The sequence below is a fragment of the Ambystoma mexicanum genome, chromosome 2p, assembly GCF_040938575.1.
Source record: "Ambystoma mexicanum isolate Mex_15411 chromosome 2p, UKY_AmexF1_1, whole genome shotgun sequence".
Classification (NCBI taxonomy): Eukaryota; Metazoa; Chordata; class Amphibia; order Caudata; family Ambystomatidae; genus Ambystoma; species Ambystoma mexicanum.
Window position 1 is genome coordinate 1,270,845,602 of NC_090923.1, and position 24,913 is coordinate 1,270,870,514.

Genomic DNA, 24,913 nt, shown 5'->3' on the forward strand with positions numbered 1-24,913 from the left:
AGTGACATACTACGACCCATTGCTCCCTTTGTTTTGAAACCACATATCCTTGAACTATTGCAATTAAGTACTTTACCAACTACCCTCCTGTCAGTATCCAGGGTGCATCCCTTTTCCTTCTTTGAAACTGTCTGTCCTTTGCATTGCTTTGCAGGGTGGGTTGTATTTTTTATTGTGCTAGAACTGTTTGTTGTGATAATAATAAAGTAGATCTTTTTACACAACCTTGACTCAACAGTCCCTTTTCATTGGGTAATAATTGTATTTTATCTGTTTTGCAACTAACCAACAATCCACAATCGTTCGGAGATAAGCTTACAGTTCAGTCCACGTTAGCAAAATTGGACAAGGAGGTTTACAGTTGACTTTTGTTTCCAGTCTGTTCAGATCCCTTCTGGTGTACTAGAGGTGTGGGGCTGATTGATGGTTTAGAAACCGATAGTCATCCCTGGACCACTGGTGGCCTGGAAGTTGTTTCATTGCACCCGTACTCCTGCACACTCACTAGTAATCGAGGTGACTAAGATGTGTGAAAGGATGATTAATTGAAATGAGTTGAGGAGTGAATAAATTGTGGGGGTGAGTGCGGGATGTCAGGTGAGTGATAGAAATGGGCGTGTACTTCTCCAAGTTGATACATATGCAAAACCACATACACAGGCATAGATCAACAAGCACATACAGAGTCATGTACTCCCATCCATGTATTTGTACACTCACTCATGCACACGTACAGAATAGACTGAGTGTATATGTGGGGGAGTGTTGTGAGTGTGTCAAACACATACTGGCTCATATGCATTTGCACACTAGTTAATGAGTCTGAATGAGGAAAGTGTGTGTGTGTGAGATAGAGAGAGAGAGAGAGAGAGAGAGAGAGAGAGAGAGAGAGAGAGTGCCCTGTGGAGAAGTGCAGTGTGTTTCTGTGGAAGCATCAATATAATGCAATGACTCCAGAGTATCTTGAAACCAATGCTTTTTTTGGCTGGGAGGCAATGGAGGGTGAAGCAAGTATTTCCTTTTAGGCCAGGTTCTAGTTTAGCTTCTCAATCTTGGCTCACTTTCAAATGGTTTGGTGTTCTTGGTAATGTATTTGTAATGGTCCAGGCATGAAAGAACTTGAGACTGGTCCATTACCACTCAGTGGCCAAATACAAGTGGGGTACTATTGCTTTGATGATATGTAGCTGGATAAGAATGCTCATTGTCTTTGCATTTACCTGTGGGGTTCAAGGTTAACAGGATCCTAGCCACATCAAGTAGATCCATTGCGCTACCCATGGATGGAGGCATCTAAAAGGCATGTGGGCTCAAGCTGGTTTTGCCAAACAGCAGTTGTTTGCTCTTGGACGCACTAGAAGATTTATTTCCAAGCCTCATTTATTCTTTGATTTTGGGGAGGCATGTTGCTTCTGGCTGTTGGTCCATCCATTGTACTACAATATGCTCATCAAGATCTGCTTGTCATCAGCAAACATTTGGAAGAGCATCCTATTTCAATCACTCCAGGCGGTTATGGAAAACATGTACATGTTGATGTCCAAAAGTGGGACGGAAGTAATTTTGCTATACGCTCCTAACAAGAATGTTCTTTCCTTTGTTATGATCTTCAGGAAATATTGAAAGATTGTGCACAGCCCTTTTGGTTGGCGAAGATTCAAATTTCATGTCTGATCTCATTTTGAATTCCACCTAAGGTTCTGCGAGTAGTAAGAAAACGAGTTCTGCCTGATGAACTCATCCGTCCCTACTATCAACCTGTTACCTTCAATCTTTTTCTTGATAAATCTTAGAATAAATGGCCTTATGACCGACAATTTAGGTTTGGATGATGTAGAGGTACTGAGCCGGCCATCCTTTACATGCGGGAGGAGCTCCTGCAGTCTTGGCCAATAATGGCCTGGCTATTCTGATCCTCTTTGGCCTGAGCTTAGCCTTCGATATTGTCAACCTTTCCATCCCTTTTGACACCTTGGTGACTCTTTCAGCCTTAAAGTGAAGGCCCTGGAATCATTACCCTCTTTTATCTAAAATAGACTGACACCAGTGAGATCTGGCTCTTTCGTTTCTCCTCCAACCATTTCCAAGTGTGGAGTCCCTGAACACTGTGTACCTTCGGTCTAACATTTTTAACCCCCCACCAATCCCCATTGCTGACCTCATTTCACCCTTCTCCTGCACCTTCTAACTCTAGCCTGATGAAACTCAATTTGTCTTTTGTGTATTGATTGTGCCTCTTTTCTTTGATCCTGCAATATCTCCTCCTGCCTGGCATGTGTCCAGAATTGGATCTTCAAAAACAATCTGTTCTTCGATTCAGCCAAAACAGAAATCATTTACTTGGGAGCCTCTATTCCACCATGACTGCCTTTCCATCACCTTCTTCTGTGGGCCCTCCACCCTCTTTGGTCCCACCTGCACATAACCTGCTATCATCTTCAAAAACCTGCTTTGCTGAACACCACGATTTTGGAATGATAAGAAATTCCATTTCAGCTTCACCTCCTCAGGCGCATGTTCGCATTGCTCAGTTTCTCACACAAGTCACAAACGACAAGAGCCTTGGAATTGTCTAGACTAGACAACTATAACATTCTCTGTCACGCCATACCCCCTTCAGGCCATACGGAATAAAATGGCCAGGCTCATGTGAGGCTCTATTGAGCTCATTACTCATACCATGAAAGCACTGCATTGGCTCCCAGATTGAAGCACAGATCTCCTTTGAACTCTCTGCTTTATCCAATAGACATATGAAGGTTGGAAACCAGCCTCCTCCAATGTAAAGTCTCTGTCAACTGGCCAACTAGACACTCGAGGCCATCTTCAGCCAGTTTCCTAATTGTCCACTGCCCTAAAAGGATCATGTTTGGTAGCAGGACTCATGGGGCTGTGGCCTCCCTTCCACCCTGTCTCAGGAATGGGGAAAGTCATTGTCATTTCAGAAAGACCTTCAGGCTCACCTCCTCAAGACTCGGGACTTGTAGGTGGCAGTTGCATCTGAAATAGTTCTAGTACTTGTTGCCGTGTTATGAAGGTGTGTGTGGATGTGGCTTCACTGCTGGTCTTCCTTGCTAGACTTTCTTCCTACCTGTCCCATGTTCTTCTCTGCAACTGGCCCAGCTGAGGTCCTTACTCTGTGCCTGCTCCTGACTGGCACCCTTTGCACCTTGGCCTTACCTTGGCACTTGGCTATGCACTTGCCTACATTACTCTGCTACGCCACGGTCTATGTTACTGCACTTGATGCCGTGCCTTTCTGCCTGGGATTACCTTGGGTTCCCTGCACTTTTCTATTTTCCTGCCCTTTGTACTCATATGACCCGAATGTGAACAGGCTGAGAGGGTCTCTGTTCTGCTTTGTTTCATTTTTCCCCTTCCTCCCACCCCTTTTAATTGTGTCGCTACGAATCACTTCTGATGCCTTACAAATCAACTATAAATAAATACAAATAAGGACCTGCCAAATAGACTGAACGTTATGAGTTAATAGATGATTGCCATGGTAAGCTGAGGGCATTTCACTACAATTATCTCTTCCCTGTGTATATAAAAGGGAAATGCGTTGATATGTGTGTGGTTGTCTGTTCGAAACGTTCAGCATACTTCCAAACATGCTATAAACCTGAAATGTGACATGTGGGTAGGTTCCATGGTTTAGACAATGTAAACAGTATAACATATAAGTCAACATTTGCCTAATTTTTTATTTACTTTAGTAGGGAATTACCATGCAAATCAATACAAATGCTAATTCCATAATACATCTTCATGCATCATTTTGTCTTTGGTATCTCTAAAACATATGCATTCTACAACTTAACAGGTATTTGCGCTAAGGCAATGTTTGCCCTTATGCTAATGGCTTGAAACATGGCACTTGCATCAGTGCATGGTTTCCGTAATGAGGCCCCGGAAAGGCTATGCTGCTTACACACTGAGGGCCTGATTCACAGAGCGCTTTCCAATGGGATTGCGCCATTATAAAACGCTTCTGCGAATCAGGCCCTTGCTCTCTGGGCCATTACACCAGTAGCACTATGGATAGCTCGGGTAGGAGATGACAATGATAGTTTTAGAAAAAGTTTCCATAACATACCCTCACAAGCCTTCAAGGTGATTCTAGACTCAAAATGTCACTCTTCACACTCATCAGAGCAGTTTCCTGTGCATGATCATGTGACACTGATATTATTCGGAAAGAGCTCAAATATGAGTCATATTTGAATGGACCATGATTGGCAGTCTTTGAGTGGCTCCTCGTAAGCAAATTTCCAATTCAATCTTGGACTCACCTTATGCAAGCCTACATTGCTCCAAGACGTTTCCTCCAATAACCCAATGCCCATGATTCTTTTATTGGCAATAGTAAAAACAATCATTTTTTAAATTTTTTTTATCTTTAAGCAAATCCTTTTTATCACAATATTCCACCAAGTGATTTAGAGCAATCTCGAGGCAAAGAGGGGATACATCCACCAATGAGCAGCCGCCTGCAGAGGGCAGTCTTCTGGCGTGAATTACATGTAAGTTTGGGGCAACATAATGAATCCTTTTAGGGTGCCCCTAAATTAGAAAGAAAAAGGTTGAATTGCAGGTGAGCCAATAAGCAGCACTGTTAGTCCCCATCTTGTGGGCATATTCGCATATTCACCTGTTGCACGTATACACATTTCTACCCATGCGTTTATAAAAAATGACATTAGTTTTAGACATTTCAGCAGTGTTCCTGAGTTAAATACCCCCGTTTATGAAATATGTAAAAGAGAGAGTTGATTTGTACTGTACGTATTAGTAAAGGCTAAACTATGATCCACCATAGATTGTCCCTCCACCCAATTAGGTCATTCCTGTAGCAGGGATTTTAGCAAAACGTTCTCTGTTATCTTGCTGGGTGTCAATATAATAGTTTACTGGGCTTAATCCAGGGCCCTTTCTTTAAATAAGGGATCACAGCACTCCCTTGCCCACTTTGTGGGATTTGTGAGAAGTCACTGCACATATATGTGCGGGTTCAGATACCCAGGCTGGAGGTGCATTGATAAAACCCTCTGCAGACAGGCTATCCAGGCCTGCAGTCCCTACATCTCCCAAAGATTCCAGTGCACTCTCTACACGAGTGTCATACCAAGCATGCGCTGCTCAACCTCTATTTCTCCATACAGTCTGTGTTCAACAAAACAATGCGGCATCCGGGATGGTTACATGTCTTTATACTGAGATATTGTATACCGAATGCCCATATATCGAAACAAATATCTTGAAAACCTTAAAATTGAATGCATTTTATTTATTTATTTACTTTTTATTTTGGGGGGGTCCCCCTCCCAAACCCCTGTTCTCAACCCCTAAAAACCAATCCCGGTTGTTTCCCAAAAAAATGTAAACCTTTACCCCACCCTAAATATATTTGATATACAGTTTTTCAGGATATAAGTTTAGATATTTGTGGGATTCGACATACAATATTCAATATAAACACTGTATACTATCCGGAATATCATGGACATCCATCTTTTTAAACACATATTTGTGGTATCTTGGAATGCTTCACATTTCTCTTCCAAGCTGCTACTGATTGGTGTTCGCCAGGGCTCGGTTTTGGGTCCTCTTCTCTTTACTCTGCATACTATTCTCCTTGCTTTTGATTTTGATTGTTTAACACATTTTTACCCTGATGCTGCACACATTTTCCATTTATTTCATACATGTCCTGTAAAGCTTCATCAGTGCCTATCTGACCGTGTATTTGCTGTTAGATCACCTGCCCACAGGACACTGTGCAAATGGCATGGTCTTCTGCCAAGGCACATCACACATACAGTTCCTGCACTTGTATGTGCAGTACAGGAACTGTTTGCTGCGTTATTTACATCTAATTCCCGCCAGCGTACTATAGTCTGCAGATTACCGAGTGTTAATGGATTCATCCTCTCTTTGCCTCAAGATTGCTCCAAATCACTTGGTTGAATATTGTGATAAAAATGATTTGTTTAAAAATAAAAAACAAAAATAATAGTTTTTACTATTGCAAAGAAAAGACTTGTGGGTATTGGGTTATTGAAAGAAATGTGTTGGAACTGCTCCAGATGGCAGTTGCGGCAGCCATACAGCTGCCTCCTCTTCCTGACCTTCTCTCCAGAGAAGACGGAACGATACTGCACCACGACCCAGCATCGCTGAACCTCACATCTTGGCTCCTGCAGCCATAGAGTTTGGGCATCATGACATTCATCTAGAATGTAGGAAGGTTCTGGCCAATGCTAGGCATCCTTGACACGTTTGTGTTACTGCCACAAATGGAAACAAAACACTGTGTGGTGCAGGGCTCAAAGAATTACTCCTCTGCGTATCACAGCCCCGCAACTCCTGCCATACCTGTTGCCTTTAGCCAGGGCCTGATTGGCCCACACCTCCATCAAGGTGCATCTGGCAGCCATTTCCCTGTACATGCGGTCACCGGGCAGGCCCTCACTGTGGTCGAGCATGCTCATCAAAGAATTTCTCAAAGGCCTCTTCAGGCCTATTCTGCCGGTGAAGGCTCCTGCCACAGCTTGGGAACTCAATGTCATTCTTACTAAACTCATGGGGCCTCCATTTGAACCATTGCATCAGAATCCGCTTAAGTTTTTCTCATGGAATACAGCTTTCCTAGAGGTCATCACCTCGGCCAGGCGGGACTGGGAGATTCAGACTCTTTCCTGCAACTGCCCATACTTGTCTTTTCATGCTACGAGTCGGGTGCTATGGGCCCACCCCACATTTATTCCGAAGGTTCCTTCTGAATTCCATCTCAACGAACCCTTGATGCTCCTAGTCTCCTTCCCAAATCCTTCTTCGCCCGCTGAAAGGTCACTGCATGTGCTGGACGTTGCTCATGCCTTGAAGTTCTATGTGGCACAGACAAAGGATTTTCGGAAGACATCTCAGCAAACCAACCTCTTCCAGGCCGGCTGAGAGCCCATTCAACCAAACCCATCGCAGCTACGGCAGTGTTTCTTACTGGAGTTCCCCTGATGGACAGTTGCAGTGCTACATGGAGGTCTATGCACACCTTCATGAAATTCTACTGCGTCTACAGAGATTCCAGGGAGAAGTCCAGAGACGGCCAGGTGGTGCTACGCAACCTGTTTGTTTGGGGTGTGTCTGTTCCAGGTGTAAGTGGTTGTACTTCTATTGAGCCTTGTCACCTCCTGTAGTTGTGTCATGTACTGTTGTCTATTCGTATTCATAAACATGTGAATCCATGCCAGACCCCTTGCTGGAGAAGAAACAAGTTACTTACCTGAAACTGTTGTTCTCCAGCATGGGTCTGGCATGGATTCACATGTGAACCCTCCCTCCTTCCCCGATGTGGCTCCTCTTGGTTAATACTGTCACTTCACATGCTTTCAAATCTGAAGCTGGCCACCGGGGGTGGGACTTAGGGAGAGGTTCGTCGTTGGATGGGTGCAGTATGACCCAAACCTCAGTAATTGATTAATGTGGGAAAGGCAGTTTCCAAGCTTTAAAGCAAAACTGCTTTCTTTTTACCAAGCATTCCCGGCCTGACGACAGGGAATATTCATGAGCAAGTGAATCCATGTCAGACCCATGCTGGAGAATAATAGTTACAGGCAAGTAACGTGTTCCTTTGTTTTGCTCAATGTGGGCAATTCCCACAATAATACAGAGGGAAGCCAAAAATGAAAAATGCACAAAACGCTATTTGGAGGAGGAATAGGGATGTATTCATATCAGGCTAGAGGTGGGGGATGGGTAAAGAGGAAAACATGTAAGTGGTGGGGTTGGGTGTCGGCTCGGGAGCCAGTTACGGGTAGAACATTATCAGTTTATCAGGGCAATCCTGGAGGAATCCCGTGAGATTACTGCAGTAACATTGCAAGATGCATTTGGAGAAGAAACTGTGTCGCAGAAACTGAGAGTGATAGGTGTTGTTAGTAGAGGGTCAGATGGGAAAAGATAATTAAGTGGACTGGAGGGACCAAGTAAAGACGAGGGGTAACCATGGTTGGTGCTGTACGTAACTCATGGTGGCAACAGTAAAGACAGACACAAGTGATCACAGTTCAATGGTGTTTATTAAACAGTGTGAATGGGTGAGAAAAACGCCTAATGTAAACCTAAATCTAAGTTGGGATCAAGGTACGACCATCAAACAATATTTTGGCAGTCCTAGTGGCATCTTGTCAATTAAAAAGGGCCTATACTAAAAACAACTATTGCCAGTCCTTATCTCAAAGTTACAAAATAGTGTGCGATAATATTCACAAGAAAAGAAAAAGGTGTTCACCAAATGATAAGTAAGGATGGTATCATTGGGGTCTCCCTTCCCTACATTTGTAGCACGGGACACAGCGGGGTCTCTGAGCAGAGCACACTCCTGAGCCTCACTAGCATGAGGTTATAGTTCCTTGCAACAATACCAGAATCTTCTAGGGCCAAATCTCTTTTCTAATAAGTACCTTGCCTTAGAAGGCCTGATGAACCATAAACAGTCAGAGTCCTTCGAACGGGCACCCTCGCGGTGCCAGACAACTCTGCTTCTGGACCTTATACTAAGGGTCATAGACATAAGTACTTAGTTCAACAATGTTGCTGCCTGCAACCTTGGGCCCAGCGTGCTGAACTGTTGGAGTTTCTTGTCTCGTGAGTCAAGAATGGCACCACAGCGGCAAGTGCTTCTCCCTGCATTGGCTATCAGCGTGGGAGGGCCCTGTGTACCGTTGATACCTGTCGCACAACACGCCAGCTGGACTTCCCGGAATTATGATTTCCTTTTCTGAGACTTCACAGGTCTGAGTTGAAAAGGGCAAGGGCAAATCCTTCCTTGTCATCCATCCAGGTCTCACCGTTTTCCTCCGTTTGAACTGCCGGTCCAGAATGGCTGTCTCCTCGTGCATTTGGCCTCACTTAAAGTGTGCTCTTGTGTGCCGCCTTTTACCCCAGTGGCGAAGGGAAGGGCTGTCAGGTGTGCGTAGTTAGTGTCAATTGCCTGACATTGCCTGACCCTTGTGTTGGGACATGTAAGGTAAGCAGCTCTGGTGTTAGTCCGTTGTCTTTCGTGGTGTAAGAAAGTGTTTGTGTCAGAAAAGGGAGGGGTAGAGCTTCTGAATATCCTACAGGATAGGATGAGGAAAAGGTGTTATAAGGAAGGGAGTACTGCATCTCACCCGTCGGTATCCCAGTTCCATTCCCCGAGGACCCCCCATCCAGGGGTTCCTCCCGCACTGGTCCACCCCCAGGAATTGGATCCAATAGCGAGGGGCGTGTCCTGGCCACCTGGATGACAGATCCCCGGGGGTAGCGGGTGAGACACCTTGAGGTTTCTCTCAGTGCATGTGAGTAAATGGAGAACTTTTATCATGGGAATAGGAAGTGGAAAGAAATATTTTACACCTGCAGAGATCATATCTACTAGTCAGAGGGCAATGAATATTTGGGAAGAATTGGTGCAACATGCCATGGCCATTAAACCCCACACAGTGTTTAATATGTGGGGCAATATGACCAGTGTGCCCTAAGGCTTCCAGTTAATGCCATATTTGTTTTTACAAAAATGTAGGGCAAAATGGTCAGTGCCACGTCCGAATGGGCTTATGGGCCTCGGTTGGTCGGCACGGCCTTCCCACGTTTAAAAGTATTGGTGTAATATACACAGTGTCCACTGCTGAGTTAATACGTTAAGAGGATCAGTTTTAATAACTCTTGAAATACAGGGGATGTGCCCCGCCGCCCCCATTTGCAGAGCCCATGAGCACATGCATAATATATATAATAGCACATAAGGGATTCACAATGAGCCACACAGAGACATCCTGGGGGTCATCAACCGGGGGACGGTGAGTTAAATTGAACAACACTTCCCACATCTGCTGAATTTCAAGGATTTTGTTGTGTTAAATATGATCACCTGAACTCTCTCTTAAGTAAAGTTGTTTCACTGATATAGATATAAGTGGAGCGTGAGTAGGTTTTGCGTTACAAAAATATAATTATTGTTTGCTTTCAATGTCATCATTGTCTCTTAAAAGACAATGATTTTGTGAAACCAATACATACATGCACTATGGGCTTGCATACTGTTACACCCTTGACAAAAAAGCTCCTCGGGGAAGCCACAGAAGTGGAAATAAGATAAGCTCAGAAGACCTTTTAGAACATGTGTGTACTCCATGATGTATACTTATGTATGCCTTCCTCTAACAATTGCAGACCACATGACAGACAACACAGAATACCATCTCCAAAATAATGACAATGATCTCATATCAATTCTCTGGGAACCAAAGTCGGCGCTTAGCAGTTTTTTTAGTAATAGATTAAAGAAGCAGTAAACTAGATCTTTGCATATTTAATACCTCTTAAACTGCTCCTAAGATAAATGAGAATTTAGAAGTCCCATAATATTTAAGAAATGTTTCCATCAGCAGAAAATTCCTCGGTGTATGTTTGCACAGCAATATGTAAAGTTGGAATTTAAATTTTCCCCTAAGGGTTTGCTTACTTTACATAATATTTTCTAAAATGGTCCCTTTCTTTCATTTATTGGTATGTTGTACAGCAGGCATTGCATGCGCAAAGTTACTGAAAGAAGGGAAACTGTTACTACACATGAAAAGGAACGATAGCCGCGGCATAAAACAACGCTTCAACTCAACGGAAACTACCACAAGGAGATTCCGGTGGTGTCCCATATTGACGTTTTATTTCTGGCTGCTTTTGGCTCCTTTGGGGCATCTGTTGGCCAGTGGTGACACTTGTTTTAGATTATTCACCAGCATCTGTCAGACAGCATGCATTGGCCAGAGAGTGATTTGGTAACAGATAGGATTAGCCAAATTCTATCTTACTCTATGAACCGGAGCTAAAGACCAGGCAGTGTATAAGGAGTGCAAGGCACAATATTTATACCTTATAGCGAACGATCGTAGGATATAACAGCACATGCCCTTTACCTCAGGCCAGGGGCACAGTATGGCAGACACATAGCACATCTCTGGGCCATCACATAACCATGCTTCCACTCATTTTAGAATGTCCTCCATGTTACCAGAAAATGCCATCGCTGGAGGATACTTGTTACCACACGTTTTATTTTGCAATTGTAATTGGTTATTTATATCACGCTTAATACCCAGATGTTTCTAAGCATGGACCCGGGGATCGAACCTGTGTTTCACCGCGTCGTCTTGCTTCCAAGGCGAGCATGTTGCATGTTGCCCCGTGAGGTATCCTCCCGGCCCTCTTTTAGATCACAATTCTGCCTGACCCACTGCCTACCATTGCACATAAACCCAGACCTATGCAATCACATTCCCTCTTCCCCTTCCCCATCCAAGCTTCTCAATGGGTTAACTTTGTTTGCTCTTATCCCATTCCCTCCTCTCCTCCGCCCCACTTTTTGGCCCATTTTCCTCCTCCTCAGAGCACTGTCTGGTTACCCATAGGAAGCCTTCAATCGTTGACCATTGTTTTTTCTGCACAGTTAGTTGACAAATGACCACCGTAGCAGTCTCTGAGTGCCTAGCGTGACAGGTAGGATATCTGTATTTTGCCCTTGCCCGGGGTTTCCAGGCTGTAATCTGTGAAAAGGAAGAGGGGAGCCAGATAAGTGTATAGTAAAGAGGTTGAACAAAGCCAGAACATAGGTGGGGAATGCAGTGATCCGAGAGGAGAGGGATTCAAATCGTACGGATGCATCCAGGTGCTTTGGGGTATTCCATTTGATTCATGAGAAAGGTATGTATACTTAGGTTTAGTTTCAACTCAATGATCTATGTGAGGCAGTTTCAAGAGATAATATTTGTATCGTGTTCGTACAATGTTTGGCTGCGTGAAAGGCCCAGGAAGTGCCCAAATCACATAGCTGGATTGATAGAAGTCTTTGACCCAGTTTGTTATTAATGTACAATAGTTAGAGACCCAGAACACTAATTCCAGGAGAACTTCAAGGCCAAGGCTAGAATCTCTGTCAAGAATCGATGACGAAGAAGTCAGAATGAAGTTGGAGAACATAAGAGGCGGGATGTGGTGTGCTGGTATGTTGATTGTGTTCAAAGAGATGCTGCAAACCTGCTGCTATGATGAGGAGGTCTTGTTGACTGTGAAATCAAAAAGGTCACGCTTTTTGGCTATGGTTCATTATTGGAGCTGTAATTATGGGCAGAGGTTTTCAATAGGGGTGAGTGAGGTAAATAGGAAGTAGATTGTATTCCTGTCTCATTAAATGGGAATAATAGAAGATTAATTCTAATGCTATCATGTCCTTCAGGTTAATCCGATTACTATCCTAAAATGGCAAATATAATAGAGCAAAACATTCACATTTGATATGTTTATTGTAGCCTGGACAGATCTAGTACGCGGTCGTGTTCTTACAATGAGCCTAGCATGCCCATATATGAGGTCCTACTTTGTTATGCTGGGGAACAATCACAAGTTTTGCCTGTGATTCTATATATCAACGACCACATGGCTGGTTCACCTAACCTTATATGAAATTAAGGCAGGCAATTTGAGCCAATAGAAGTTTTGTGGGACCTGTAAGCCTTCGGCAGTGGCAGGATGTCATTCTGACCCTGGACATGCTGAGGGCATGCTGAAGGCATGCACAAGAAGATAAAGAGGTCAAAGCCCTTCTACTTACGCTTCTGGGCCCTGAACTGAACGGATATAAGTGGCCACGTTCTATAGATAGGAAAGCTAGACAGAACTAATGCCATTTTAAAGTGCGAGTGGGGTTTGAACCCTGCCTCCTCTGGGTCCAAAATACTGGACTGGGCTTCCTGAAAGTTCTTGAGGCCTGAAGGGAGATTTATGGGGATGGGTGCGTTGGTGTGTGAGGCAGGACTCCCCTTAGGCTGAGGCTGAGCTCTTCTGTGAGTAAACCTGTAGAATCCACCTTTACCCAGCCTTCTCGATCAGGCTGCAGTGACCTTGTCCTGTTAATAGAGGTCAGCATGCAGATTTAAGGTCCAAACAGGAGTGTGATGTCTGGTTACCAAAGTACATTTGTAAGTCCGCCTATGGCACCATGGGCCTTTTCATAAACTGAGTGCTGCTCAAAGAAGGGGTGGCGTGCAACCAGCATCAAAGCGGAAGTCAGAAGTGAATCGAAAGCATAGATTCAAGTTAAATTGCCTTCCGATCTTCAACCAAAACAGAGGGATCCTAACAGACGAACATGGCATGGCATACCACTGTGTAGCACATCATCATACCAAAACCTAAGCGAGCATTGCCTTTGAAAGCAGAGAAGAGCACAAGCTTGGCATAAGAAACGGGTAATGATCTTGTGACCCCCTCAAGAAAGTACCACAAAATGTGCATGTCCCATATACGAAACTGAAGGAGACAAACGTGCGCGATAGCCACATGTGACCAGCAGTACAGACTATTGAAGGGACCTTGATAGCATTACTTTGATTCACATAGTGCTTCACTCCCGACGGTTCCCGCTCACTTCGACCACTGGGTTGGATAGTGTGAAATCACCAAGCATTCTCGATGTTAAGTTTCAGACTCCAGACAACCTGATTGGTAGATTTCCCCCTTCCGATGACTAACCTTTATTATAGCCGTTTAGACAGAGGGAGGAGTCATTATCCCAGGTTAATGACCCTCCCCCAAATCCGAGGGCTATACATTGGCAAAGGGATATTATCCAAAGCTACAATGAGGCCCCTGAGGTCTATAAGGCTTTTAGCACATACTGCTAGTAGCAATACACGTTTGGGGTGTTTGTGGAGAAGTGAACACGTTACTTTAATAGTGAGTAAATACACAAACTAAGTAAATTAAATATGTTCTATTTTGTATTATTTAAATATGGCTGTCCTGATAAGTTAAGCGTTTAAATTGCAAACTTGGTTATAGTGGAGCGTGTTTAGCATGAGCAGGCATTAGGCATCATGTAAAAGTAAAACGATTCCTCTTTAGGAAAGCAGAAGCATTTCCCCATGGTTTAGCTCTCTCCGTATGTTAAATTATATGTTACACCGAAAAAATCTCCTATCAGAGAGGAACTGTCTTCTTGAGAAAAATCTTGCCTGGAAATCGCATTGCTGTTTCTCTGTTTACTTTTGAAGAAATAATGTTCAGAAGGCAGTCAATACCAGTAGTTATTGAGTGCACTCTGAACATTCTGATTGGCTATGGGGGTGGGGCGCTCCCTATTTGGTTCGTCAGTCGTGGGAAAAAATATTAAAATGTTGATTGTGCACCCATAGCAAATGAGAGGTCAAGTGGGAGGATCCCCCTGTGGAGTCTGCTTCACACCTCTGTGGCCAGAAATGCTTTTCCTATCAAATAACCTGGTCGCAGGCATTTACTGCCTATTCGTTAGCCAATGGCGCCGAGCACATATTGTGCATATCATGCCAGATGATTCCTGGGAATGCCATAAAAAGGATTAATTAGCCTCATTCCTCCCTCGGCGTGGCTGGTGTTCTTTCACTTTGGCACGAGCCGTTTTACTGCTCTCAAATTCCCATCAGACTTCTCCCTCCCCACCTTTCTGCTCAGAAAGCCTCTTTCTAATTAGTTGCAGATTCTCAGCCAATTATTCCCGTGTTTGCTCTCGTAACTGTATTACCTTGAGCTGCACGGGAAGGGCCCTGTTTCTGGAGACCGGATTTCCGGCGCCATGCCAGCGCGCCGCCAGAGTGCTCAACATCCCTGGCGAGTGTTTTCTGCATCATTCCAGCTACAGAGGACTTCAGAGGCGATAGGAAAGTCTGTAGGCACTTTTGGGATCAAAGTATTTCCTTTGGTATCCATGCGCTCATCCAACAATAGGTTTCTAAATTAATATTTTGCATATAGACCAAGGAGCAGTGATCGAAGTGAGCGGGGCGGTGTCCCACTACTTTTATTTTGATCTGTTTACCATTCTTGTACTTTTTAGGACCATAGTCACCATTCTATGGAGATGGTGTGTCCATTCCTGTCCCTGTGCAAGTGTAAAGTTGTAATAGGAGCCTTAGTTACTAGTCACTTTCACAATGCCCCGGCCGCAACACCCTGTCACATGTTGCACTATGCTTCCGCCTACCCTCTGCCCTGCCGAGACCACAGTTCCACTACTTTCTTCGGTACACTTCTACCCCTGCTAAGACAGCAAGCAACCTATTGGAACTTTGTCCATACACTTGCAAACAGAAAAACAAGAGACAGGCCCTTCCAGGTAAGTCTCCCCAAAACATGCCCGTGCACGATTGTTTTAATCAAGGAACGCGGGGATCAGAGTCAGTCAGGCCAGTCTCCATGCTCTTGCTCAGAAGCAGAAGCCAACTCTGCCACCCCTCCCATGAATGATAGCCAACATAAATCACTACTCCCTGGTCAGCAACAGACTGGAACTCAAACTGTTCAGTTTAGCATCAATCTCCACAACAGGTGTCTCACTAATTCCAAACTCCCTCCTCTTTCCCAAACAACGAACTTTCCTATACATCTCATGCCACCATGCAAGACCCTATTTATATGGCATTATCCTTCGTGGAACAGCGCCAAAGCTCACATCATCTGTTCTATCACCCACACTTGCACATGCACACGCAGACCACCCTGCGCATGGCAGCTTGATGCCTACTGATACGGCATTATCCTTCTTGGAACAGTGCCAAAGCTCACATCATCTGCTCTATCACACACACTTGCACATGCACACGCAGACCACCCTGCACACAGCAGCTTGAGCAGCTTGATGCCTACTGATACGGCATTATCATTCTTGGAACAGTGCCAAAGCTCACATCGTCTGCTCTATCACACACACTTGCACATGCACACGCAGACCACCCTGCACACGGCAGCTTGATGCCTACTGATACGGCATTATCCTTCTTGGAACAGTGCCAAAGCTCACATCATCTGCTCTATCACACACACTTGCACATGCACACGCAGACCACCCTGCACACGGCAGCTTGATGCCTACTGATACGGCATTATCCTTCTTGTAACAGTGCCAAAGCTCACATCGTCTGCTCTATCACACACACTTGCACATGCACACGCAGACCACCCTGCACATGGCTGCTTGATGCCTACTGATACGGCATTATCCTTCTTGGAACAGTGCCAAAGCTCACATCATCTGCTCTATCACACACACTTGCACATGCACATGCAGACCACCCTGCACACAGCAGCTTGATGTCTACTGATACGGCATTATCCTTCTTGGAACAGTGCCAAAGCTCACATCGTCTGCTCTATCACACACACTTGCACATGCACACGCAGACCACCCTGCGCATGGCAGCTTGATGCGTACTGATACGGCATTATCCTTCTTGGAACAGTGCCAAAGCTCACATCGTCTGCTCTATCACACACACTTGCACATGCACACGCAGACCAACCTGCACATGGCAGCTTGATGCCTACTGATACGGCATTATCCTTCTTGGAACAGTGCCAAAGCTCACATCATCTGCTCTATCACACACTTGCACATGCACACGCAGACCACCCTGCACATAGCAGCCTGATGCCTACTGATACAGCATTATCCTTCTTGGAACAGTGCCAAAGCTCACATTGTCTGCTCTAATACACACACTTGCACATGCACACGCAGACCACCCTGCACACTGCTGCTTGATGCCTACTCATACGGCATTATCCTTCGTGGAACAGTGCCAAGGTTCACATCATCTGCTGTATCATACACACTCGCACATGCACACGCAGACCACCCTGCACACGGCAGCATGATGCCTACTGATACGGCATTATCCTTCTTGGAACAGTGCCAAAGTTCACATCGTCTGCTCTATCACACACACTTGCACAAGCACACGCAGGCCACCTTGCACATGGCAGCTTGATGCCTACGCATACGGCATTATCCTTCGTGGAACAGTGCTAAAGCTCACATCATCTGCTCTATCTCTCACACACACACACACTCACACACTGGCATTCACGTGTGGACACACGCGCACAATCTAGCGGCCAACTTCAGCGCTTTCATTGAACTGAGACTTGGGTTCTCAGCTCCGGATAAAACACAAACCCAAGTGTCCCTGTTACAAACTATGCACACTCAGGGCTTGTGTGTACCTCTGGCATACACTCATCAACACCCACGGTTCCACCTCTGCTCTCCCCCTTTTCCACTGAAACCACAGACCCCTCCTCTTTTCTTGCAGAGCCATTTGCAATGAGGCCACCAGAATAGCAAAAGTGTGCTACACAAGACCAATTTGTATTGTACAAAATCCATAGGTTTCATAGGTACTTCTAAAATCATTGACTCAAATTCAGCAACACCCAATGGGAAGCAGAAGTAACTTCGTGTCCCTTTTGAACCCCCCTCCGATCCCCCTTCCCAATAGTATAATTACAAGGGCGATCAAACAATATTTGACACAAAAAACATCACTGGAACTCATGTCAAATCGCATTTGACAACGATCACATCCCAGGAAAGAACATCATTATCTTCCTGGGCTGGTGTTATCTTATTCAAAAAGTGATCTGGCTTCCGGCCAACCTCCTTCTGCATCAGTTCAGCACCTTCTGGAGCCTGCTTGGCTCTCCATAAGACACAAAAATAAATAAAGAAATAGACAAGTCGTGAGACACTAGTCTTGCCACGTGGTGGGAGCGCCCAAAAAGGTACCCAATCTCCTCACTGCCCAATATTCAACCCCCCCCCCATTATTCTCTGCAGAAAAAAAGGCCAACTAATTCTGCAGCAATGTAAATTTGTATAAAAAAGGTTACAGATGGTATTTTTGGGAAAGCGATAGTGGTTAATTGCGGGTGGGACAGGTTTTGAGGAGGGCTGCCCCTCGCATTTTCCGTACACAATGAATTTGAAAACTGTGAAAACTGAAAAAACGTGCATTGAAAATAGGAGCGCTAAATGTACATGGAACTCACAAAAACACATGATGTCAACTAGACTGGCCTGTAGAGAAATCTTTTTTCAAGAAACCATACATATATTCAGGACTGGACTGGGAACCAAAAGTGGCCCTGGAAATGTTTTTCAAAGTGGCCCCAATTTAGCACATGCTGGAAGCTTTATAACTTATTATTTGCTTTATCCCACTCAAAGAGTCCCATGGTGTGGAGGCCCACTGCGACATCCCCACTGTACCCCCAGGCCAGACCACCACTATTTAAGCTCCTGACAGAAGCACGAACATGGCTTCAAACCGCTGATCTGCTCCCAACTTTGACAGAGTCTTGCAAGGGTTAACTGCTCAGCTATGATACATGTTAGTGCCCTACCGGCCTATGATGGCGCATGAGCTGTTACTGTCCAAGCCATTCAAGCTCCCGCCAAAACAAGTCCCCTGATGCTGCGGGCGTGCACTTCATCCGTAGCTTTCTCTGCACCGTGCTCCTGTCTCGCGAATCAGAGACAAGTGTCTCTTCTCGTTAGCCTTGTAACGGGAACCTACCTTTGGAAAATCATCATAAATCACTTCCGCCGGGATGAACAACGAGCATTCACAAGTGCGGGTTCTTCCTCTGAGCTGGATGTGAGGACACTGGAAGCTCCCAGCGACCACCAGAAGCCTCGCGGCCACTGCATCTCTGACTCGTTAGCTAGGCGTCCCCTTGGAAGTGCTGGCCTAAAGCCCAACGGTAGCATGGTGCATTTATTTATAGCTAATGTTCTCTCCTTCCTTCCACCCTTATAAGGGTCCTTTGCCACATATTTTTGCGTTTTTCTATTTCTCAATTATTGACCCTGCAATTACATAAATGGTCTTTGTTGTAGAGGAGAATTACTGCCTTTATCCATATGTTCTTGAAAGTCTGCCTTTGTGGTTCATGGTCCATTTAAGGGTTCGGCACCGTTCAAAGATGGCCGCTATGTTTTACGGGCTGTTTCACCTTTGACCAAGCTTGGTAGAGCGAAAGGTGTCAAGTATGACCTCTCAGCCATTCGCTCTTCCCCCTCACAGTTTGGGTGATTTTTAAACACATTTCTGGAATTGACAAAATAAATATATTTTGGTACCTGCTACAGGAGTGCCTCCTTATGTGTTTTTTCTTCTGTTTTGAGACCAACCTCTAGCAGGTTTTATGAACCACGGGCCCAGGTCCCTGCCCCAATTGTACACCTGCACTGCCTCTTGGCATCCCTGCACTTGGGGCTGTATCTGCTACCCTACAATCCCCCTACCTGCATTATCTAACAGCTGTTGTCTGCACTTAACCCCTGCACTGCCACCTGCTGGCCACACTTCTTGTTTGATGTTCCGTTCCTATGTCTTGCACTTGCTCCTCCTCCCCTTCCACCGACACTTCTTCTCTTTCCTATACCCTGCACTTGCACTAGCACTTGCGCGATCTCAATGTCACTGGGCCTAGTAAAATCATTGTCTTGCCCCCCCTTTCTTACCCTCGCTGCCTCATGGTGCCTTGAAACCTTGTATAGGCGCGCTATAAATAAAATGTCACATCATATCATATCATGAAAGATTGAGGTAGAACAACTACTTCTATGGACGCGCACACCCGGTTTGTGCACACGCAAGCCGCAGTAACACCAGTACAAAAGCATGGGCTGTGTATTTTTGCTGGTGCTATGTCTGTATGCAAATATGCATTTGTGCACCCACACTCTACCCCCGCTATTTGAGTTTTAAGTTTGGGGAACTTTGCAAACAGCTTTCTGAATTGGACCTTCTGAAGTGAGGCCAGTGTTCAGCAGAAAGAGGCATCAAATTGCCACCAGCCATGGCCATCTTAAGCACTTCTGGGGCCTGGGGCACAGACACCTTTGGGAACCCTCCCACTTAACCAAAGGAATGAAGGATCCAGGATATCCTGTATCACACCCTCATTCCAATCATAAGCCATAGCTTGATATGCTGCCTGGCAGTGCTCAGAGTAAGCACGGCTACTCCCTTTCAGTCCCACTTCCTTCTTCATTCTTGCTGTACATTTGAATGATAAGCAAGTAGCATTTCAAGGCCACAATTAGCAGTCCATGAAGAGGGTACTTTTGTTCTAGTTTAGGCACAGGGCACTTTTCGTCAATAGCAGCCACAAGGAAGGTACACCAGGCGTAGCATAAATGCAGGACACATAGTGTGTGAAAAACGTCCACATAATCTAGAATAGACAGATGACTCAGATGTGCTGCCTCACAGAATGTAAAAGTGCAGAAGCACGGATAGAGGAGACCAATTGGAAGCGAGGTGATTGCTGCACATAACATAACATAGATAGTGTATGCAGATCGGAAGCCACTTGCACGGTGTCCATATCCACACTGACATTAGAAGATGGACAGGTTTTCAAAAGGTGTTGACATTAGGGAACAAAGAAACAAGTGGCTGTGTTGTGCAATATATCAATGCTCACTATCTTTAGAGATGAAGCAACACTAAAGCCAGTGAAAGCTTGAGTGAGGCTGTTTCGAAGATCCTACCCTGAGAACAAATCACTCTGAATGGTTACAATTTTGAAAGGTTTAGGGACTGGTAATGTTAATAGGTTATGCAATACAAGATTAAATGAGTTGCCCAGGATCACACATTGGTTAAGAGGTGCCCATGGGATTTGCAATTGCTTCACTTTACCACTTTCCTTTCCAGTTCTTTTCATGAACTAAATATAATTCCATTTTATAGAACTGACTTGCAAGGTACACAAATCACATATCCAACATGACCATTTTTTAAAACGAAATGTTATAGAAGCATATTATTCAAAATGGGAATTATTCTAGATTAATTGTCTCCATCAACAAGGGAAGTATATAAGTACCAGTATTCAGATTGATGTCATTTTAGTTCACTTTATCTGTTTTTCTCTTTTATTTTTGTAAACTTTAAAATACATGCAATACACATTGTGCTACAAAACAAAATACATATACGTGCTGATTTATCAACTTCAGATATAGGGAAGGCTGAGTCGGCCTTGCTGGAATTTGGTTTTGTAGTCTTGCATGTGAACACAGATCTCTGCAACGAGTGCTTAACACACTGAGCTATCTTCTAAACCATTTTGCAGCACTCAAAGTTGGCTATTGCACATGATTAATATAATCACTACATACAGAGTGGTGCCACAGTGAATGCACACACTATGTATACCACAATGAACACAGAAAGCATTACAGGATGAATTAATCGTAGCAGAATGTACTTGTCAACAACAGACGGTCAATAGGATTAGAACCTCAGCAGCACGCCATACACTATCCTGATGAGTGCTATTTAAGTTTGGTGAACAATTGAAATAGACTTCTTAGAACAAGCAGCCTTGCGGGGCCCCCTCCAAGGTGGGGGCCTGGGGCCGGTACCCCTTTTGCCCCCCATACAGATGTCTCTGCCACAAGCACCTTCATCGAAGAGAGGTGCATGGCCACTTGGTCTTGACCACATCAGTGCTTAAGGTTCGTGGAGATTCCACAGTCAAAACCGGGGCTTGGTTAGAGTGTGGCTCAATGTGCTGTGAAATGTGCACGGTGCATGACACTGATCAGCCCAATGCTCGTCCATGCTGCTCTCCTTGTGTCGCCGGAAATGGATTCAGTAGCACAGTTCAAGTGATTGTCACAGATCCTTTCAGCTTGTTCCTCCAGTCAATGCATTGAGAATGACTTCATTAACCTTTGCAATGCCCCCTTGATCATTTGCGGTTATTTGTTCCACATCTAGGCAATCCTTCAATATTGTTACATTTTCTCCTATCTCCTATTCATCACTCATTTTCTATCACTTGCTATTTCATTTTCTTATTCTTGCGCTCTGTCTAGGTCTCTTTCTCTCTCTCTTTCTCTCTTTCTCTCTCTCTCTCTCTCTCCCTCTCTCCCTCTCTCTCTCTCTCTCTCTCTTTCTCTTTGGTTTTTATATAGAGCAAACCTAGCTGGGAATGAATACAGCGCTCTAAACCAAAAGTGCACATTCAGAAGGTGGAATAATACGGCTACAATTAGAAGGAAAGGCCTTTGGGGGTACAGTTGGAATGGATTGAAGAGGGGAGACACAGAGGGTTACTAGTTAGGGGATGCAAGTTAAGAAGGGAAAGGTGTGCACAGTCAGGGTCATAGAGGTACCACATATTACTGCTTTGTGAGATGATATTTAAAGAGGTGGTCTTCTGCACCTTACGGTAACACAGGAGTCGGGGGCAGTCTAATGTCAGCGGGAGTTGCAGTACAAAGTCTTAATAGGTGGTTGGAGAATGCATTCTTTCTCTGTGCCTTAAGTCCACTCGCACTCTCTGCCTGCTCCCCCTCCCTTAGGGGCTGAACTACAGAAAGAAACGCTAAGCTCACGCAAATGTGTATGCGCTAATATTGCGTGACGCAAATGCAACACGCAAGGAGATGATTTACAGAAATAAGTGCAAGCAGGGACCTGCAGTAGAGAGAAAACAGTTTTGCACCAGACACGCCCACAAAACGCCCCCAGTGCAAACCAAGGACCCACTGAAATAGACTGTTTTATGCGCAATGTGAACAATGTTGATAGATGCAGCAAAAATAATCCCATACTGCAGGATGATTACTCACAAGTAATCACCATCACTTGCACTTATTCCAACCATTCACAGTCACAATAGTGTTGCCAATTCGTGCCCGCCAAATGCAAGTTGCAGCTACGCCCACTATTCCTACTCCCTGTACAGCCACCAACCTGCACCTCCCAAATGCAAATTGCAACTTTGCCCACTATGTGTGCTCCCTGTGCAGGCACCAATCTACACCCCACACCCATAACACTGCACCCACACATCCCCCAAAAAGTACAAGCACCCACAAGGAAGGAGCACCCCAAAACCTCTTGACTCCACACCCACCATCCCCCTCAAATTGAAACATAGGACAAATGGCTGACACATACATTTGTCTCTGGCCTGACACCTAGGCCCCCACTCTGTGGGGGCATAACAGTGGTTGGGAAGTGTCCATCTAAGGTAGCGCCTGCATGGTGCAGCTGTTGGATGCCCCCCTGTGCCTGTACTTGTGCACCAGGAAGACAATAAGCCAACCACCCGCGAGGTGGCCTTGGTGCCCCAGTGCAGGCGTTGCCCAATGGCCTTGAGCCCAGAGCGAGGCTGAAGTGAGGCCGGAAGCTGTGGGCCATGTGGGACCTGGTCTCTGGCAGGGGTCCCAGTGGAAGAGCTGGCAGGGCTCTGTGAGGGGGACTGGGAAACACTGGGTTGTCAGCCATGAGCACCTGGCATCCACTAAATGGCACCAAAGGGCCAGAGTGGAATGTGAATCCCAACGAAGCACAGCAGCTGGACGCACAGGCATGGTGAAAGCAGTCAGGGAGAGACCTGGGTCCTGGACAGGGCTCCAAAAGGCAGGCAGTGATGTCCCCAGGTCTGCACCCTACAAGAACCCAGCCCTGTGGGCACCATCCTACGATGCAGGGTGGCAGCTAACCCCTAACCCAGTTCTGGTCCCTAGGTGCTACAGCCCTCATTGGAGGGAAAAATACCACGGCGCTGAGCCCAAAGCCCTGGTCCCAGGGCAGAAGACCCACGTGACCCTGCCGATGAATCCCCAGGCCACTCAGTATGATGGGGAGCTCGGTCACCCCCTCCAGCCCACCCACTGTGCATGCATAGTTGTGCTGGAGCAGCCTTCATGCTGCCCCCCAGCCAGTCATTGGTGGCTGCTGCCTACAGCCGCCAGTTCTCCCGCTTCCCTGACACCTCTCGACCCGCCCAACCCTGTGGCCCCTCTGCAACGGGATGGGGTACACTTTCAGTGGCATTTAAATGGTAAGTGCTTATTATCAGGGAGACAGTCAATTACAATGTACGTATTGGGGGTTCATGTCTTACTTTGAGGCTGGTCATGAGTGGCAGTACAATCAGAGTCCATTACAGTCTGCACGGATGCACAATTGAATCTGTAAATACGAGTCTGTTTGCACTTCATGGGGCGTGTTTGTATATGTGTAAGGTGGTTCCCTCCCCAAGCCCATGATATCCCTCATTTCCCTACTTTAATTATGACGTTTTCATATTCCACTCCCTTCTTGTACTTTGCACTGGCCATTCCTTCACTCCTCATGCAATGTGAGTGAACACTCCACAATGTGCCAGCGCAAATTCAGATCTGTAAATCGGAGGATATAATTTTGCGGGGCGCAAAGTGCATTTGCTTTGCGCAAAACACGTTCTGTAAATCAGGCCCTCGGTCTCTTTCACGTTTGCCCTTGTGGTCACTCATTTCTTTCTCTTTCTTTCTCTATTCAGCTCACTCTCTTTTTCTATCCCGACCACAGTATCTGTCCTGTTCCCCGCGTGTTACATTCTCTGTCTGAGTTGGTGTGTCTCCCAGCATTACGACTTCTCTCTCATTAAAACATACAAAAGCTCACACCCTCATGCTTTGACATGCAATCTATTTTCGCACGCACTATCATTCTCTCTTTTGCCATTTCTAACAAATATATTCACAGACATGCACCTCGCTCTCTCTGTATTTTGCTCTCCTTCTCCCTCTTTGCTCTCTCTTTCTTTCTTCCTCTCTTTCCTCTTTTGTGTATCTGTACTTTTCTCTTGTTTCCACTATTGATTTCACTCTCTATTTCTCATTCGCCCTCATTCTGTTTCTGATTCTCAGCTTCTCACTTTCTCCCTCTCCAGCTTTCTCACACTCGCTAGTCTCTCTCTCTTTTCCCTTCCGGGTGCGTGCATATTAGCATCACTATCAGTCTTTATTTTTGTATTGTACACATTTTGTTATTAAAACACTGGTATGAGAGTTTTGATAACTTTTATTGGACAAACTGTACATATTATGCTCTGACAGAGTAATGCATGTGCTACTGAAGTCACAAAGACCTTCCTCATCAGATGATAGAAAGCAAAGGATATAGATTAAATGTACATGTTTTGCAGTCTGCTACCTAGACAAGAATATGAGTAAACAACTGTAACCTTCAATGTGTAACATCTGTAA

At 45.2% G+C, this 24,913-nt stretch overlaps 1 protein-coding gene across 4 annotated transcripts in view; it reads right to left on the minus strand.

The window, feature by feature from the left end:
* SHISA9 (shisa family member 9) overlaps positions 1-24,913 on the minus strand; it is a 1,679,367-nt gene that overhangs the window by 1,276,722 nt on the left and 377,732 nt on the right. The window lies entirely within an intron of this gene.